Source organism: Ostrinia furnacalis, unplaced genomic scaffold, assembly GCF_004193835.3.
Source record: "Ostrinia furnacalis isolate ACB-3 unplaced genomic scaffold, ASM419383v2 OfSCF2054, whole genome shotgun sequence".
NCBI lineage: Eukaryota > Metazoa > Arthropoda > Insecta > Lepidoptera > Crambidae > Ostrinia > Ostrinia furnacalis.
This window is the reverse complement of record NW_021132293.1, coordinates 1855648-1865671: the sequence shown is the minus strand read 5'-3', so window position 1 is coordinate 1865671 and position 10024 is coordinate 1855648. Positions and strand designations below refer to the sequence as shown.

The 10024-nt window shown below is 34.0% G+C and overlaps 1 protein-coding gene across 5 annotated transcripts in view; it reads left to right on the top strand.

Moving 5' to 3' along the window:
• The first annotated feature begins 827 nt into the window (after positions 1–827).
• mbl (splicing regulator muscleblind) overlaps positions 828–10024 on the top strand; it is a 343781-nt gene continuing 334584 nt past the window's right edge. For 4 of the 5 annotated variants that reach the window (XM_028307005.1, XM_028307001.1, XM_028307000.1 and 1 more), the window contains exon 1: positions 828–1135. The gene's annotated coding sequence lies outside the window, so the exon portion shown is untranslated. Of the gene's footprint in view, positions 1136–1462; positions 1479–10024 lie in introns of those variants that run through there. The other variant, XM_028307002.1, reaches the window with a different exon arrangement.

The following is a 10024-nucleotide window of genomic DNA, read 5'->3' as shown; positions in this document are numbered from 1 at the left end:
ATTATTGTTACAAACATAATAACCATACAAACATTTGTCAATAACGGTTTTCCGTGAATCCACACTGCTAGCTTTCAAAAATACCTTTTTGTTTTCCCCCGAATGCACAAAATCAAAGTCAAAGTTAAATTAATATTCACGATAATGAATTTTATAAATATATATTACTGAAATGTTTTTTTTTTCATTGATAATTTTCTCCGTTATCCCGTAATTTTCCCGTAAAAAATCTACAAAAGGTCAGTGTGTATGAGCCCTTACATCCTATCCCAATATACGTGAACTAGGACTAGGTTTATAAACTGACTGATTTCGTTAAAATTCTCGAGCTCCTGCCCTATCCCATATTAAAACCGGGATATTTTTAGTCCCAGGGTGATGGCTGACAAGGTCATGACAGTTTCATGGAATTCCTGGCATCAAGGATAAATTAAAGCTTTATTTAGGTACCTACCTACTTGTCTAAAACAAAAATATTTTAAAGAAATAAGTAAAGTAATCTGCTTATTTTTTTTTATAAAAGTTATTAACTTAGCAGGCGCAGGCAACAGATGAAATAAGTAAGATACTTGATAAAATACTCTTTTTTAATTAAATAATTTAATCAAATTATAGAAATATAGACAGATTATTATTTTTTGCCAAGAAATCTTTTATATTTTTCAAATTTATTGATAGGTAAAACTTTATTTAATTGATAAGGTATTAAAAATATGACAGTTTACAGTACTGGCTTTATTTATAAATCCGTAAAAGGCGGTGCTTGAGAAAAGTTTCGTTAATCATCTACCTCAACGATCGATCGATAAATCAGTTATATCGCGGCCGCCGTTGGTGCAGCACCATTTTTTACATATTTTGACAAGATTACTCTAATCGCAATACTTTTTTCCTAGTTTTAAGTAGTGATAAGTCGGCTCATCTCAAACCATCGTGAAATAAATCCGCAGATGATAATAACGTCGCGTTTTCCCAGTGATAACTAATTGAATATTGTTCGCGAAGTCGCCCGTCGAGTTGGTCGGTGCCGTCACCGCTTAGTGGTTGAAGAAGTTAAGTTGAAGAATTAAAGTCCGTGTTCAAGTGTTGACGGACGCAGATTAGCCGGTTTGAAATAGTTGAAAAGTGCGAATCGGTAAGTTGTAGATAGTGCGGCGACGCGGCGTCGGCACCGGCGTCGCCGGAGGCGTGCCCGCGCGGGCCAATGGCGGCGCCACCCGCCCGCCGCCCCGCGAGCTCTCTACCAGCTCGCCAGTAGGTTTGTGTCCTTTTGGCTGACCGCATGACTCCGTATTTCGCTTCGACGCTCATCTCGTTGTAACCTGTGTACGTGCAACACGCGCTTCACCATCTCCCCACGACGCTAGCTTCCGCCAGTTACGCTTCAAATAACGCCACGACCAAGTTTGTGAACTTTGAAACTTGTTGAGAAACTTTGTGGGGAAGCAGTGGAGAGTGGCCGCCGAAGACACCGCAAGGTACTGTCCAAGCGCCCCGACCCCGCGCCCTGCCGGCCACGCGGGCCGACTATGACCCGACTCGTATGACGTTCCGTAAAAACAATTTTGACCACGGTAATCCTCACAAACCTTGTTTTCCCCACGCGGAAAATTGGCCACTACTTACTCATAGCCTGGAATTCTCAATTCCTTTGAGCGAATAAGAAAAACAAACGAACTAAAACTTAATATTGTCCGTAGCATAAATCGTAGCGTAACGGTTCGTAGCACACCGTAGAAAACATGTAGACGTAAGTACATTCTCGACCGTATCGTCCTAGCCGTAAGAACGGTTTTCCAGCGAACGACATTGAAGCCTCTGTTACGATAAACTTTAGTAAAGTTACACCTTTAACCCCTATTTCCATAAACAAAAATGTACACGTGAAAATGGCAAAAAATAAACAAGTCGGATAAAATATTTTATCTGATAAACCGTTCACCCAACAAGTGACGTATGTTTGTTATCACAAATTGATCTCCTCAATATTCAGAGAAGTTGAGGGCTGAAAAGGGAAGGTTGGCGGCAGCGAGTATACATATTCAATGCGATTACAGTGTAGCTACGGGGGCTACGGAAATCCAATCGCATTAAAACGCTGGAAAGAAAAAAATAAAAGGGTAAAGATACAAGATTCGGGGAATAAACATAACAATTCAGGCTCATCGCCTTTGAGCGCGGGCGGACAAATTAAAGAGCATTTTTCTCGGCGCCGGTCTCGCGGCTGCGGGCACATAAAACTTAACTACTCGCCGTAACAGCGACTAATTATTAGGGTGGGTTTACATAACGTATTTATGAGCTCGAGATTTAACGGCAACGCCGGTCTCGGGTGGTCTGTTATCGCCCCATTAAAAAGTTGTCCTCTGTGGACGCGTAAATAACATAATATGAACCGCCCAACATTCCACAAACTACGCCGCGCTTTGTCTTTTTTTATAGTTTTATTTTCGTATTTCACAATTTTCACCGTCGTGTTGTTTTACGTGCAGTTTAATGATCTCTTTGTTTAATAAAAATCTAATTAATGCACAATTTGCCTGCAGAATGTGAAATAATGTTCATAATAAATACTCACTAAATTGTACTTCGAGGAAATTAATGATGTTCTTATTAATCTAGGGCTGTCACAGACAAAGTCGGTGGAGTTTTATCGATAAAATTATTTATTGCGTTGAGAATGAATATTTTATTGGTTTTATTCGTACTTATTACGTTGTAACCTATTCGTTTGAATACATCAGCATGATGTCACCGTAATGCAGTGACTTCATTCATGACGCAAGCGTTTCTATGACGTAATGCATTTCCCCTAACGACAAAAATATGCTAAACGTAATTCAGATAGTTCACTATTTATAATGTATAATAAGTGTGTTAGCTGTTTGTATCAAGAATAATTATAGATAAGTACGGAAAAAATCATTGGTAGACATTCCTAGAAGTTATAAAAATACTGAGAGCAAATGTTTTGACATTTATTATCTTTTATATTTCTATTAAATAATGTCCAAAATTTGTCTTCAATCAATATTATTACATACCCAAAAGTAATTAAATCTCCGATAGAAGGTTTTTTTTTTAGTTTAACACTAATTTGGCGTGGCGAAGACACAATATGATTTTTAGATATTAGGTTCGTTAAGTTTAATTTAAAAACTTAAGTAGTAATACAATAACAGCCTAAACGCTGTTGTGCCACCCCTAGCCAGCATATGACGCGATCGCGCGACGGGCGACGACACTCCGAGGAGCCGTATTATAGCACTCAACTAACAACGCTAATCAACTTAATTGGTTAACCCACTACTATTCTACATCGGATACAAACATAATCCGATAATTACGAGGATTATGATACGGTCAAATAAATATACGATTATAAATAGGGTTAATTAGTAACTTAGTAACGTTATAATGTTGTTGTTAATAATAGTATTTGGCCATTAGTGTTAAAATGTATCATTATAGACTCAAATAAAAATACACTTTATGAGTTAATTACTTCAATATATTGTTTGTTAGAGTGTAAAGAAGCTAAATTGGACCTTATATTTTGTATAGTATTCTTTCAATTGCTGCAATGAGAACACTCAGCGATAAGTAACTAATTTCATTATTATTGTTTATCGGTTATAATGTTTTTGCGTATTGCTGTGTTGCCATTGCATCAATTAAAATAATGGTATCCTTCCGTTTGGCCAAATTACTTTTCGCCAAATTTCACTTCGCAAACAACTTATCACCAAAGTTTCATTTCCCAAATGAACTTTTAGCAACTGTACTTTTCGCAACTAATTCATTTGGTCAAATTATTATTTGGCCAAATTTTACTTGGCAAATGTTTATATAGCAAATGTTTTATGTTGGCAAATATTATATCCCAAATAATTTGTTTGGTCAAATTGACACTTCACATACTTACCCACCGTTACCCACAAATCAAAGCATAAGGCACATGATCATGGTTTTCACAATAATTTTATGTAAAACATTGCATAAAATAGTATGGTTGCAAAAAGTAGGTATTGCAGAAAATAGTAGGNAATCATTGGTAGACATTCCTAGAAGTTATAAAAATACTGAGAGCAAATGTTTTGACATTTATTATCTTTTATATTTCTATTAAATAATGTCCAAAATTAGTCTTCAATCAATATTATTACATACCCAAAAGTAATTATATCTCCGATAGAAGGTTTTTTTTAGTTTAACACTAATTTGGCGTGGCGAAGACAGAATATTTTTTCTATATATTAGGTTCGTTAAGTTTAGTCTAAACGCTGTTGTGCCACCCCTAGTCAGCATATGACGCGATCGCGCGACGGGCGACGACACTCCGAGGAGCCGTATTATAGCACTCAACTAACAACGCTAATCAACTTAATTGGTTAACCCACTACTATTCTACATCGGATACAAACATAATCCGATGAGTACGATGATTATGATACGGTCAAATAAATACACGGTTATAAATAGGGTTAATTAGTAACTTAGTAACGTTATAATGCTGTTGTTAATAATAGTATTTGGCCATTAGTGTTAAAATGTATCATTATAGACTCAAATAAAAATACACTTTATGAGTTAATTACTTCAATATATTATGATATTGTTTGTTAAAGAAGAAAGGAGCTAAATTGGACCTTATATTTCGTATAGGTTTCTTTCAATTACTGCAATGGGAACACTCAGCGATAAGTAACTAATTTAATTATTATTGTTTATCGGTCATATAGTTTTTGGGTATTGCTGTGTTGCCATTGCATCAATCAAAATAATACTATACGAGATATCAGGATGATTTAGAACAAAGCACTCAAGTCGAACTTAAGTAATTCCATATACTTTGCGACTGAACCTTAAGACCTATTAGAAATCAGAGTACCTAATAATTTGAACTACGAAAAATAACTTTCATGAAAAATTAAAAAAAAATCCACACGAAATTTAATTAAAAATTATTCCTCATGTGTGCCAACCCTAGCCGCCCACAGCTTCAGTCCACCGACGCCATCGCTTCCCAACTTTTTCTTTTTTTTTNAAAAAATCCACACGAAATTTAATTAAAAATTATTCCTCATGTGTGCCAACCTTAGCCTCCCACAGCTTCAGTCCACCGACGCCATCGCTTCCCAACTTTTTCTTGTTTAGACAGCCTTGTCGACGTACCCACTAATTTCGCTTTTTATTATACTTCACAGGGAAAACTTTGCTTAACTTTAATTCTAACGTCGTAATTTCAATAAAAGGTTGTACCTGCACGCTATAATGTCGTATATTAACAACCGTGTAAAGAAACATTTTATTATTTGGTTAATAATCATTTTGAACGTCATTAAAGCGTTTTGATACAAACAAAAATTATAACGGCAACTTAATTTGCCTGTATCTTATGTTTGCTTATTAGATTTTTACCACCACCACTAAATAAATTTAGAGTATTTTGAAGTCAGGTTTAACACTAGAAAGGCCGCCGTCTCATTTTTGTCCCACTCGCGAGTTTGATCGTCTCTAACTTTTTTATTTTTCAACGAAAATCCATGAAACTTTTTGACTTTTACTGATTTATTGAATTTTATAATTTTTTAATGTTTTTGACAATATAACATTAATAGAAAATTTTTAAAAATCGGTTTTACCTAGAAGCGCCACTGGGTCATTTTTGTCCCACCCTGGTATTTGCCACAATAATTCGATGAAGAGTCCTTGTTTCGAGGAGATACGAAAGTGGAGAGGTAAGGAGAGCTTAGGTTAGGTTAGGTTAGGTTAGGTTAGGTTCTCGTGACAATGCAGAAATGTAAATATATTGTACTAGTTTTTGCCTGTGACTTCACTCGTGAGAAATTAAGTTTATCATAGAAAGACCTAATTTCTTGACACTTATCATTGCTTTTTGACCAAATAACTGAATATTATTCTAAATTATAGCCTATATTATGTTATCCTGAAGTATTAATAATAAAACTGCAAAGTTTTATTTAGATCGGCTTAGTATTTTTTGCGTAAAAGAGTGAAAAAACATTCATCGATCTAACCATGAATCCATACTCACTTAGTTCAAGTTCAAGGCATATATCCCCACCCATTCATCCGTCCTATCCATTCATCAGTTCATCCATCCTTCAATTCATCAATATTTATTAACTTTTACATAAAAATATTAGTAGTAAGGTGGCTTCTAGACATAAGCCAGTTCATACATTATATGATTTGATACATTTTTAAAATGTGTGACTTATAACATATTGAAAATTAAACGTACATACTTTTCATTGTAATTGGTAAACAACTTCACTGTTTGTGTACAGATAACAGAAAAATAACCATACCTATAAAAATTCCTAAACACATAGTACACCAGAGAGAAAAAAAAACCATACAAAAAATCTTTGTGCAAAATGTGCACTATTATTTGTAAGATATTTATTTTTCCTTTAAAAATAATTATGACTAGTTAAAGTAGTAATTTCATTATTTTAATACAGTACAACACCGCGTAATATGTGACTATTTTTAAATGAAACCAAAAATATCTGACTTTTAATAATTCAAAATTAAAATTGAATACATTTATATTTTTAAAGAAATAAGTACACACACACATACACACACACACACACACACACACACACACACACACACACACATTCGTTTGTTATTCTCACTAACATGTTGGATTATATAATTTTAAATAATACAATTTTTATGTTATTGTTATTAGTTTTTCTAAACCAAAGCTATGTCATGCCATTAATATTTGTTTAGAACAGTTTTATATATAAACTATATTTTAACACTTTATAAATGTTAAGCCTAACTTGTTAACTAGTTTAAACCAGTTTAAACATGTCCGTCCTATTAAGACCGATGTCATTATTTTTAAGGTAATTGTTCGTATTGGCCGCTGCGATACAAGCTTTCCTGCTTAGTGCAGAGACCGCCAGAATAATTTGTACAATGTGACATCTTTTAGTAATAAATACTTTTTTACTTTTTTTTTTTTTAGATAAACCTTTTTTTAAGGATACTACAAATAGTTTTAACCATAATATTCATGCCTGAAACTAAAAAATGTTACAAAATATATGCTGGGACAAAATTGACCCAGCGGCGCTTTTAGGGGGGTCGTAATCTTCGGCACTTCTAGTGTTAAGTACGTTGCAAGTTAAAAAAAAAAATTTTACACATAAAAAACTAGACATGTGAAGCCACGAGCTTAAACTGGTATTGAATGAGTTTGAAAAACAGTTCAAAAAATTACCATATAATATTTTTTAATAATTAAGCAGTATACATTTTATATACGAGTAAATAGATCACTGTTCCANCTGTTCCGTGTGTCTTGTATGGTTCACGAAATGGTATCATTTCATAAATAAAATATGAAATTGCTTGTGCTTTAATTAACAGAATTGTACTTATCTTGGCGCCTCGAACATTGTGTTTACACTCAAAAGGTTGACACGCTCGCTAATTTTCGTATTTATGATAGTTACAAAAACTGTGTTCACAAACTTCGGCAAAATTAGTTCGTCGAGTTAGGGTGAGGCTACACAAGTCGTGGAATCCTCTTTATTTAACGGCTAAAACAAATACATTTGATTGACGATCTCGATCGAATTTCACTAGCGATCTTCAATTTATTTAAGCGTTAGCTACATGAAATTATATCATGTCACTAGTATTGATTCATTCACACCAAAAATAATTTAACAACTACTTAATCATTATTTTATTTCAAAAATTAAATATGACCTCCAACGACGACGAAATAAACTTAATGAAATAGGAAAACTACCTCTCGTACCTACCTCTTCATCGGTTTTTGTTTTGGGTAATTCGCAGTCATTTTTGGGCTACCAAAAGATTTTAAGTTATCATGTGCAGTTTTGCGAAGACATCGCAAATTGCATAGTGTAATCCCAGCCTTATTATTTTATAGCCGTACTCGATGTCAAGATGATATGGATAAATGTTAATTTTGTCATTTCGCGAATCAGTGCTCCGAGTGGATGGGCGAACTTTTAGTGGGTATTCATAAATCCGAGTATTTTATCACACTTCAACAACTTTTTGTCGACAGAAAAGAACGTTTCCGAGTTACTTTATGTATCTTGAAAAACATTTTTGTGTTTTATGGCCGTCTCAAAATATAAACTTCGGTTAAAATGGTTCGTAATAAATCAATCGCAAGGCCACTTGGCAGCTTGGCTTTTATAATTTTTTCCTTAAATTAGGCAGGGCAGCTGAAACCGATGCGTTTTTTAAGATTAAAAAAAAATTAAATAAAAAATTAAAAACATTTTTTTACAATCTTAATCTTTTATCAAATCTTACCTATTCTGAAATACTCGTATTTTCTTTTATCTGGATACGTATTGAATTTATTTGAATTATCATAAGTATATCAACTCAAAAACATCATTACCATTTATTACGTCTGATTTATAAATGTCATAATTTCTATGTTCTAATATTTTATATTATTTTCAATTACTATGTAGGTAGGTACGTACAATATATCAAAAATGTTTCTGAGACGCAGCACAAAATCCCAGAGCACATTATAAATAACATACTGCCTTTCGGGAGGTTCGCCTAGAAACCTAACTAATCTAGACTCGGCGCCGGCCAGTCTGCTTCATATACATAAATGGAAAAATAAGTTAATTCCTCTGAAATATTAAGCCTACGTAATATTTGCACATCTCATCTCTTATTGTCTTACCGAGATTGGCTAAGTATTGTTTGTTTTGAAGACTAAATTACAAGCTATTTGCGAACAAGAAAGCCATGTAATAATATTGGTTCTGATTCTAGTTTCACATGGGCTCTAATCTACTTAAAGTAAAAAAATGATATTTATTTCAATTGAAAAATTGTCTACAGTCGCATTTTAATATGAAAAAATATGAGTTTCATGTAAGCCTAGGATGCGCGCTGTGATATGCTTTTATTGCGCCATTTTATCGATTTTACGTGATAAGCCCATACATTTGTCGTCTAAAATCATCGATAAGATTTTATCACGGCACGCATCCTAGCCCGGCTGAAGTATTTGTGTAGGCTACTTATGTAGGTATTTATCTTACGAACTTATTTTAAGTTTAAGTCTGACGAATAATTAAGCCTAAAGCTATAATTTTGTAACCTTGAACAAAATAATAAAACTCAGCCAGTCCAAGAAGGCCCAAGAATTTTAATTGTAGTCCAATTGCTCCCTTCAGTATTAGAAGTCGCCAACTATGTATAAATTAATCTAAAATTAGCTTTGGACGGCAATTCCGGAATATTTTACGAAGTTTACAATTTATTATTCTTAGTTTACGTTTAAACTAAAGAAGGTAAGTAACTACGAGAATCCGTTCAATTGTTTTACTATTTCAGATCAAAGGCTTAAGCCTCTAAAGTTTTCTACAGAGAAAAAGCAATAAATAACATAACTTTATGAATTCTTGTGATACGGATGACGAAACTTTACATTTAAGAAAATATACCAACCGAATTGAGAACCCCCTCCTTTAGTTGAATTCGGTAAAATATCACTTAGCAGCTGACAGGCACGTGTTAACGACAATTAATAGTGTCTGTAAAGGTCTTGTAATTGCCTCAAACACTTGAATATGATAGCATCAAATTATAAAATGTAAGTACCAAAAAATATCCTCACTACCAATTTACAAAAACCCCTAAATAACGTAGGTAATACCTACGTTTATTAATACGATAACAAACTAACAACTTTTCAAATCAATTACGCTTCATACCAACAATATTGAATTGCCCCAGTAATTAAGTGACATTAACGTCTATCCGTGCGGTGTAGAATCAATTCAGTGTAATTGGATATCTTTAAGCATTTTGATCTGTCAAATTACCCCGGGCAAGGCGGTCCTAAGCAAACACCGCTCAGACCGGGACAAAGACTCGTATTACATTAGGCCCATCACCCATGACGACTTTTTAGTAGCGATTCTGTCGCGCGTTCGCATCGATACAGTCGCAATGCGGTCGCTAG